This window comes from Mesoplodon bidens (genome assembly GCF_964165515.1).
Source record: "Mesoplodon bidens genome assembly, chromosome: 18".
NCBI classification, from domain to species: domain Eukaryota; kingdom Metazoa; phylum Chordata; class Mammalia; order Artiodactyla; family Ziphiidae; genus Mesoplodon; species Mesoplodon bidens.
The window spans coordinates 8,226,823-8,236,936 of record NC_138175.1 but is presented as its reverse complement, the minus strand read 5'-3'; positions in this window follow the sequence as shown (position 1 = coordinate 8,236,936).

Below are 10,114 nucleotides of genomic sequence, written 5' to 3'. Positions count from 1 at the left end.
AGTCTAAGAAATTACATCACTTCACCTGAAAGTGTGTCAATATCTCTAATATAGAAGGACAGGTAGCATGTAACTACAACACCACCATCGCACCTAGATTAACACTAATTGTTTGATATCATCAAATATTCAGTTGATGTCCAAATTTCCCAGTTGTCTCATAAATACTTTTTCACAGTTGGTTTGTAATATGAACCCACTGTCTCTTTTTCTTGCAATTTATTTGTTGGGAAGAACTAAAGCATTTGTCAGCAGCGTCATTTAGCATGTGCTTTGGTACCTAGTATCTTCTACATGCTGGTAGCTAGATCTAGATTTGGGTTTGTTTGGGGGGCAAGAATACTTCATAGCTGGTGTTGTACACTCCCACCAGAAGGCACATAGTGTCTGCCTGTCTTTCTTTTTGTAATTTTAGCAGCCACTGGTGATCTCTGCCTAGATCCATTTCATTAGGTGTTGCAAAATGGTGGTCATTTATCACTCCTTCCTTATTTATCAGCTGGATACTTCTATGAAATCTTCCCTGACCAACTCTTTGGTTGCCCTAAGGCATATCTGTACAGGAAAGGATTGCTAAATTCTTCATTTTTTCCTTTTATTTATGTTTTCCAAATTATGAGTTGGTTCTCCAACATCCTCCAAAAGATCATACGCTATTTGTTTTAGTGCCATGATGAACTCATGAATTTTAACATATTTAATATATCTCACCCCACTGTCATTGTTTCTCTTCTTATTGATCAAATTGTTCCTGTTTTTGCAGTTGGTTCTTGAATCTTTGAATGCATCCTCACTTTCCCGTATGAAAACATACTCAGGTATAATAAACACTTCCTGCACCAGATCTGGAGTCTACCATTTCACCAATGATCCCTGGTTCTTTTCACTGAGAAACGTCATCAAGATGCCATAAAGTGAACATCACCTTGTACCTATGGGTTGGTCATTGTTTCTAGACCTTTTCAATGAACAAAGATAGAAATTTTTTGTAGTCCTTTTGGTCCTTAGGGTATATCCCACAAGGGATGTCCAGTCACATTTCTTTGTCTTATAGTCCCTTGAAATAACTTCTCCATGCTTGGTTAAGCCACCAGCTCACTACACACTTCGAGTCATTTGTTTTCATTTTGATTTTGATGTTTAGAGATTACATTTTTATTTTCTATTTAATTTTTTAATTGTATAAATATTTACATCATTCCAAAATTAAATTTGTAAACACAGTATATTTAGGGAAGTCTAGCTTCTACCATTTTCCCTCCAGTCTGTTCCCTCCCTCCCTCTGTAGGTAACCATTTTACTTCATGGTTTATTAATGAGTTTTTTAACATAAATAAAAATGCATATACATTCATATACCCCATTTCTTAGATAAGTGTTAGTATACTATGCACACTTTTCTCTACCTTGCTTTTCTCACTAAACATCATACCTTGTAGATCATTCCTTAGCATTATTTAGAATTATTATTCTTACAGCTGCTTAATACTCCATGTGGCAGTATCATAGTTTATTCAGTCAGCCCATTGTTGATGGACAGCCTTTTGCAGTTACAAATGGTACTACAATGATTAGCTTTATGCCTGTATCTTTTTTGAATTTTTGCTAGCCTATAGCAAGATTTCAATTTTTTGAAACTTGACTTCAGAAAATGTACTGATCGTTACAATCTGTTGGGAGCAAGGGTGCCCAAAAGCAAGCCTCACCCCTGTGGGGAGGGTGCTAGGTTTATTTTTCTTTCTGAGAGGAGTAGCCACTGCAACTGTCAATCATTATGGCAGAAAACTAATCTGGAGGTGATATATGGGTACTTGCATTGGGGAGGGAACCTGAGGCTCCATGAAAAAGAAAGCCAGTGGAGGAAGCCATTGGAGAAAACGAGAATGAGATGGACCTCAACCAGAATTACCCAGTTTAGGAAGTGGCCTTGGCAGTGCCAGATGGGGACTCAGGTGGAGGAACTCGGACCTGTGGTCTTTAAGGATAGCCCAATAATTAATCTTAACTTTCTCTGTGTTCAATGTCTCTTATCTCAAAGTCTTCAGTTTTGTGAAACGTTGCAGCACTATCTTAGTTATGCTATGGGGAATTCAGAGTCAAGCCTGTATGTATGATTGGAATGTACTGATAAAGCAGAGAGTAGCCATCCATCCTCATGCCGTGCCCCCAAGGCAGCAGGGTAGCAGCAGAAGCAGCTCGAGGGAACAGAGTGGCTCATGATTCCAGGAAGTCAGTGAATGCTAATCCTGTAGAAATCCTTGTGACCCAGAGAATGGTGTCATAGAATTAAGAGATGGTCCAGGTTTGGGTCCTTATCAGCCTGTTGAGTGGAGTCAGACTTCCTGACGAAGGTTGGCCACAGAAAAAGCACATAGATGGATAGAAACTCATTCTCAAGAGGTCTTTTCTTTTAAGTAGAAAAAGACCATTGTGTGTTGACTGAGGAAATCTTAATGATATAACATTAAGTGATTAATAAGCAACTACAAAACAAGGAGTCCAGTACCATTTTTCTAATTAACCATTTATAAAATGTAAAATATTGATTTCTGGTGTGTAAATAGACACATCAAAATGGAAATGATAGCAATAAACTTAGAATGGGTGATGAGATCATGGGTAATTATTTTTCTTTGTATTTTTCTTTGTTTTTGAAAGATTTTTATATTAAAATGTTATTTTGAAATGAAAATACCTAACTCAAAAAACTGGGCAAGGCAAGGGAATTAATAGGCAATATAGAAATGAAGAAATATGAATGGGCAAGTAACTTAGGAAAAGACTATTCAAACACACTTGTTATAAAAGAAATTCAATGTAAAAGAACAGCAAGATGTCATTTTAATTAATCAATTAATGATTTTTAAAAATTAGTCCAATACTTGGTATTGCTAAGAATGTAGAGAAAACAGCTTATGTACAATGTTGGTAGGAAGCTAAATTGTTGCTATCTTTTCTGGAAGGAAATTTGACATTGTTTATCATTCTCCTTAAAATGGTCATATCCTAAGTAATTGAACTTCCACAAATTATTCTAAACAAAAAATTAGGTATTTGTATAATGACATGTTTAAGAGTATTTATTATAGTCATTTATAATACCAAAAATGATTAAAATGTACATGCCTAAAAGGTTAATATTCTTCAGGTAATTAAAATCATGACCTTCAAGAATAGTTACGAACATGGGGAAAAGTTCATTATACATTGTTGAGTGGAAAAGGCAGATTACAAAATAGTATATCTAGTATGATTACAGTTTTATTCATAAAACTGTGTGTGTGTGTGTGTGTGTGTGTAAATGTGTAACAATGTGTGTGTGGTAAAATGTTAACAGTGATTGAATATAGAAGGATATTTGGGGTTTCTCCATAGACATTGTTGAATTTTTAAATGTTCCACAATGATCATATAATATACATACACATAAACAGACACATTTATAGAATCAGGACATTTTGTTTAAGGAAATGTTATTTTAAAAGTAAAGCAAGGTTCAAACTATTATATATAGAATGGATAAACAACAAGGTCCTACTGTATAGCACAGGGAACTATATTCAATATCCTGTAATAAACCATAATAGAAAAGAATGTGAAAAAGAATGTATATGTATGTATAACTGAATCACTTTGCTGTACACTAGAAACTAACACAACATTGTAAATCAACTATACTTAAATAAAATAAATTTTTTTAAAAAGTAAAGCAAGGTTTGGTAGTGGGAGTTTACAGAAAAGTAATGGGAGGTAGCTAGAATTATTCATTATCCTGTAAAAAGAACCAGGGCTTTTTAGAGAAATGGCTGATTCTAGGACTAAGGCAGAAAATATACAAAATGAACCTAGAATATCTTATAGTACCAGAAAATGAAGAAGTACTCAAAATGAATAAATAAACCCACAGTGATGGGAGTATGTCAAAGAAGCCAACTTAAAAAGCTTCCAATAGCCAAAGCTGGAACAATTTGAGTAACAAAATAAATTTAGTAGTATTGGATTATATCCAAAGTATAAAATAAATACTCATGAGTCAAATACGAATATAAATGGATGATTAAATAAATAAATAAATGGGTTAGAAGCGACAAATTTTCCTGTGCAGAAGAATTCCAAATAATTTATGTAGATACTCCACACTCAAGGAGGTGGAGCATAACTCCCCACTCCTTAGGTATGAGCTGCATATAGTGAATTCCTTCCAAAGAGCACAGTATGGAAAGGAGTGGGGGAGACCAATTTTAGAGTACAGAAACCTGACAAACACAACCTCAGCCAGGTGATCAAGACCAAGGTCAAATAGTGATAAGTTGTGCTGATAGAATGTACCCTTGATATGATGTGACGAAAATGGCACTCTACTCCTGTAGTCTTCTTCTCAAAAACCAAAGACCCCATTCTAATCAATAGGAAGTTATCAGGCAAATCCCAACTGAGGGACATTCTACAAAATATCCAACCAGTACTCATCAAAAGCTCATCAAAAACAAGGAAAGTCTGAGAAACTGTCACAACCAAGAAGAGTCTAAGGAGATATGATGACTAAATGTAATGTGGTAACTTGGATAGGATGTTGGAACAGAAAAAAATGGTATTAGTAAAAATTAAGGACATGTAAATAAAGTATGGCCTTTAGTTAATAGCAATGTATCAGCATTAGCTGCTAATTGTGATAAATGTACCATACCAATGTAAAGTGTTAATAATAGGGGAAACTAGGTGAGAAGTATATAAGAACTCTCTGTACTATCTCTGCAATTTTTCTGTGAATATAAAACTATTCTAAGAAATAAAGTTTATTTTTTAAAGCAAAGTTCTGTAACAAAATACAATAAAAGCACTTTCAGAAATTATCTCTGCAGGGCTCTGAAGGAGGCCATTAAAGACAAGGTTTTTTCTGGAGAAAAACTTTATTATATTGATTTCAACTAACAGCATATCTAAAAATACACACTAAGAGGAGAAATATTTTTCTTTTCATTAAGATAAGAGTGAAATATTGCATTTTCCTGAACATATAGATGTTCATAAGGCTGTAATTTCACTCTACTTTATCACAAAGTAAGAGGGAAAATAGTGAATTCATCTGAGGAAAAGGCACACCTAAACAACAAGAAATCTGGAAAGAGGAGGGATCCAGGGAAGAACTTGCCTCTGAAGATGAGCTACTCCAAAATTCAGAAGAAAACTGGAAGTTTTCCGGTTGGGATTCTCAAAGGACAAAAAAAAACCCCAAAAAAATAGGTTCTATAAATAATGACCAGAGTATCCTAAGAAAAGATAAAGATTAATAGGCAAAAGAAAAAAATAAAAAGGGAAGTGAGTGACATAAAAGATTTCAAGGAAATCTAAAATGTTGTAGAAGAATTAAAATCAACATTACAGACAATAAATGATAGTACGTGATGTGGACAGCAAACTTAAGAATACCTCCCAGAATTTAGAATAAAAGGACAAAGAGACTGAGATGAAGAGAGAAAATATGATAATCATGGAAGATGGAGGATGGAGAACAAAGATATAATTTTTTTAAGTGCTACTAAAGAAGAGGAAAAACAGAACAGAAGCAAGATCTGAAGCTGTAAAGGAAGAAAACAGTGATGCACTAAAGACTTACCACTTTATAGAAATTTTAAATGTTAAGCATTTTATACCAAGAAATTAGTCATTTATATGTAAAGACAATACAATAACATTCCCATATGAACATGAACTCAGAAAATATGCTTTTTTTGGGGGGAAAAAAAATTACCTAGCGCTTCCCTGGTGGCGCAGTGGTTAAGCATCCACCTGCCAACGCAGGGGACACGGGTTCCAGCCCTGGTCCAGGAAGATCCCACATGCCGCAGAGCAACTAAGCCCGTGTGCCACAACTACTGAGCCCATGTGCCACAACTACTGAAGCCTGCGTGCCTGGAGCCTGTGCTCCGCAACAAGAGAAGCCACCACAATGAGAAGCCCTCGGCAACTAGAGAAAGCCCGCACACAGCCACAGAAGACGCAACGCAGCCAATAAATAAATAAATAAATAAAATCTATTTTTTAAAATTACTAATTATATATTCCAATTAAAAAAGCCTCAGGGGGCTTCCCTGGTGGCGCAGTGGTTGAGAGTCCGCCTGCCGATGCAGGGGACACGGGTTCGTGCCCCGGTCTGGGAGGATCCCACATGCCGCGGATCGGCTGGGCCCGTGAGCCATGGCTGCTGAGCCTGCGCGTCCGGAGCCTGTGCTCCGCAACGGGAGAGGCCACAACAGTGAGAGGCCCGTGTACCGCAAAAAAAAAAAAAAAAAGCCTCAGGAATGGTACTATCATAAAGAAACCAGCAATAAACACTGAGATATGTCAAAATAGTGAGGTCTAAGTAACTGTCTGAAATCTACTTTTAAAACTGAAAGTGAATGTAAAAGTAACAATGTAATAATATCAGGTACTTAAAGCCTGTGAAGAAGGGGGAAGTAAACTGTATTAAATACTTTGCCTCAAATGGGAGATGGTGGGTTGGGGAGTCCAAAGATACCCCTTTGCTCCTGACCCTGCAATTAGAAAAAAAATCACAGAACAAATCTGAAACACTAAAGATAATCTCTATGAGAATTTACATGTTACATTAGCCTCTAAACACAGACAAATATAAAAGCAAAGTCGATATAGTCCATAGAGCATAAGACAAAAAATAGAGATAGCAAGGAAGAATAAAAAACAGGAAACATGAGTGAAGATGACAGGGGTAATATTTACTATAATGACAAAAGTAAATGGGATAAAGGCCCAAAAGAGAGGCAAAGACACTTAAATTAGGCTACAAAAACATGTTAAGCCAAAAACTACAGATGACCCTTGAACAACGCGGGGGCTTAGGGGTGCCCACCTTCTGCACACAGTGGAAAATCTCTGTGTGACTTAAAGTTGGTCTTCTATATCCATCGTTTCTCTGAATCCGCAAGTCCTCTGCATCCGAGATACTGCATCCTTGGATTCAACCAACAAGGGATCCTGTAGTACCATAGATTTTACTATTGAAAAAAATCCACCTATAAGAGGATCCCCGCAGTTCAAACAGACATTTTTCAAGGGTCAACTGTACGTTTTTCACAAAATATAAATATAAAATAAAAGTGATATAATGTGTTTAAAAAACAAAAGACTACAAGAAGATGTGGTATAAATGAAAAATGAATACTAGATGAAAAAGAAATCTAGGAAAAAACAATAAATGTGCCAGAGGGGAAACTTTTATGGTAACAAGGGATATAATTCAAAATGAAGATAGGGTGCAATATTCAGCAAATACTTATCAATTCCCACAGCCTTTTAGGAACAAAAAAATGCATGAAACATTTAATGTTAGCTACTACTAAAATTTAAAATAAGTGTGTAACTTTCTTGAGTGGTTCTGCTGCTTACAAATATTTCATTTAAGTATATAAAGAAAAAAACCTCTTAGAAATACAAAGAAAAACTGACACAAACACTGTAATTTTGTGAAATGTCAACATACCATTATTGTTTTTAGAAGATAAACTAGACAAATAAACAAAATATAAAGGATTTAACTCATAAAATGAGTAAGCTTAACTTTTAAAATGAGGTGAGGAGCGAGTACATTTTCCTGGAAATTATGGAAAATTTATAAACATAAAACATATAATAATAAAATGCACAAATTCAGTACAATTATTTCTTAATAACAGACATTCCTTGAGGATAGTTGATACTGAGACTAATCCTTTCAAAGTAAATCTCCTTAAAAGGAAGTTCAAAACTTCATAAGAAGCACTGAAGAAAAGTTGGAGTGGAATTTTATCTTGAAAAATGAAACAAAAAATTATCAAGGTAAATTTATTTTATTACATATTTAATGAAATTAAAGAACAAAAAATATTGATTTTGGCATATTCTGACAAATTTGTGATCTCATGATACAACACCCCTCATGTTTGAATAATAGAAAGAAAAACTTTGCTGAAAAAAAAAATCAAAGCTTTTATCAGTTTCCCAAGGGTCCTTTCAATGCTTTTCTCTTTAGATGTTTCTCCCCTGACACTATACGCCATCATCTTGTGATTTTCCTCTTCTTTCACTTGCATTCTGCCAGATCCTCATTTGTCAAAGAAATTTGGGTGATTGCAGCAGTTCTCCAGCATCACCTTCAACCTTAAAAATTCTTCAGGCTCTCTTTTTGATCAAATATAATATGTTTGCTTTGTTTTGTCAGGAAAACATCCAATAATCAACTAAATGACCATGATCAACCAGATGGCCAGGTAAAGACCCTGGTCTTACCGGTGAAAGGACCTTTAAGACGAGATCGATTTTATAAATGCTTAATTCCTCAGTAAACATTTCATGTTGTGACACTTTTGCTACCCTATACAACTTCATAACCGTAGGGAGTTAGATATTGAAGTCTCCCCTTCTTGGAATGTAAAACAAACTATCCTACATAATTATGTGTGAGAAGATGTCAAAATTGCAATGACAGCTTATTTAGAAGTTAATCACAATGAAAACAGATGATATCAAAACTAATGGAATGAAAAAAAAAACTAATGAAGTAGAGCCAAGGTGTTAATCAGTAGTGGAATTTATGGAGTTAAATGCTTTCATTATTAAGTAATATTGAAAATAAATAAACTAAGCACTTAACTTCAAAAAAAACTGGGAAAAGGTATGGAATCTAAAAACAAGGAGTTAAAGATATAAATGGCGGTCAAAAATTAAACTCTGATTCTTTGAAAAGAACAACACATTCCAAGTCTAAGCAAAGGAAGGAAGGAAGGGAGGGAGGGAGGGAGAGAGGAGTGAAATGAGAAAGAAAGAAATGAGGGAAGCAGAGGAAAAAGGGAGTAAACAGGGCACAATTACATAAAGTTAGGAATGGCAAAAAGGTCTCCAGAAGAGATCAGGTTCTGGAAGACTTTTTTTTTTTAAACATCTTTATTGGAGTATAATTGCTTTACAATGGTGTGTTAATTTCTGCTGTATAACAAAGTGAATCAGCTATGCATATACATATATTTCCTCGCTCTTGCGTCTCCCTCCCACCCTCCCTATCCCACCCCTCTAGGTGGTCACAAAGCACCGAGCTGATCTCCCTGTGCGATGCGGCTGCTTCCCACTCGCTATCTATTTTACATTTGGTAGTGTATATATGTCCATGCCACTCTCTCACTTCGTCCCAGCTTACCCTTCCCCCTCCCCGTGTCCTCAAGTCCATTCTCTATGTCTGCGTCTTTATTCCTCTCCTGCCCCTGGAAGACTTTCAAAGTCCATTTGTTCTTAAAACGAAATTAACAATATAAAGTGACTGCTATCGCCATCTGTTGGTGGCAGACAGAGTTGACAACTTTCCTCTGGCTTTGTTCCCATCTAAGAAATCTTGTAAATCAAAGTTTCCAAGTTATTTTAAATTTACAGCTTCTGAAATATTTTAAATGGTACAAGATACCTTAGATGTTATGTCAATAAAATTTTTTTCATTTTTAATGACATTTATTGTTTTCTAATTTTACAAGCAATACAGTTTCATTGAAGACACTTAGAAATACATAAAAGCATAAAGTGAAAATTAGCAGTCACTCATAATCCCCACCCCCCAGAGATAACCATCATTATCATTTTGATTCATTTCCTCCCAGTGTCTACATATTGTTTTAATTGGGGTATAATGGACCTACATCACTATGTTAGTTCCAGGTGCACAACACAGTGATTCAATATTTCTATATATTATAAAATGATCACCATGATAAGTATAGTTACCATATGTCACCATACAAAGCTATTACAATATCATTGGTTATATTCCCCATGCTGTGCATTTCAGCCTCGTGACTCTTTTTTTTTTTTTCTAACTGAAAATTTGTACCTCTAAATCTCCTTCACTTATTTCACTCATTCTCCCCCACTCCCTCCCCTCTGGTAACCACATATTTGTTCTCTGTATCCATGAGTCTGTTCTGTTCTGTTTGTTCATTTGTTTTGCTTTTTAGCTTCCACATATAAGTGAAATCATATGGTACTTATCTTTCTCTGTCTGACTTATTTCACTGAGCGTGATACCCTCCAGGTCCATCCATGTTATTGCAAATGGCAGAATTTCATTCTTTTT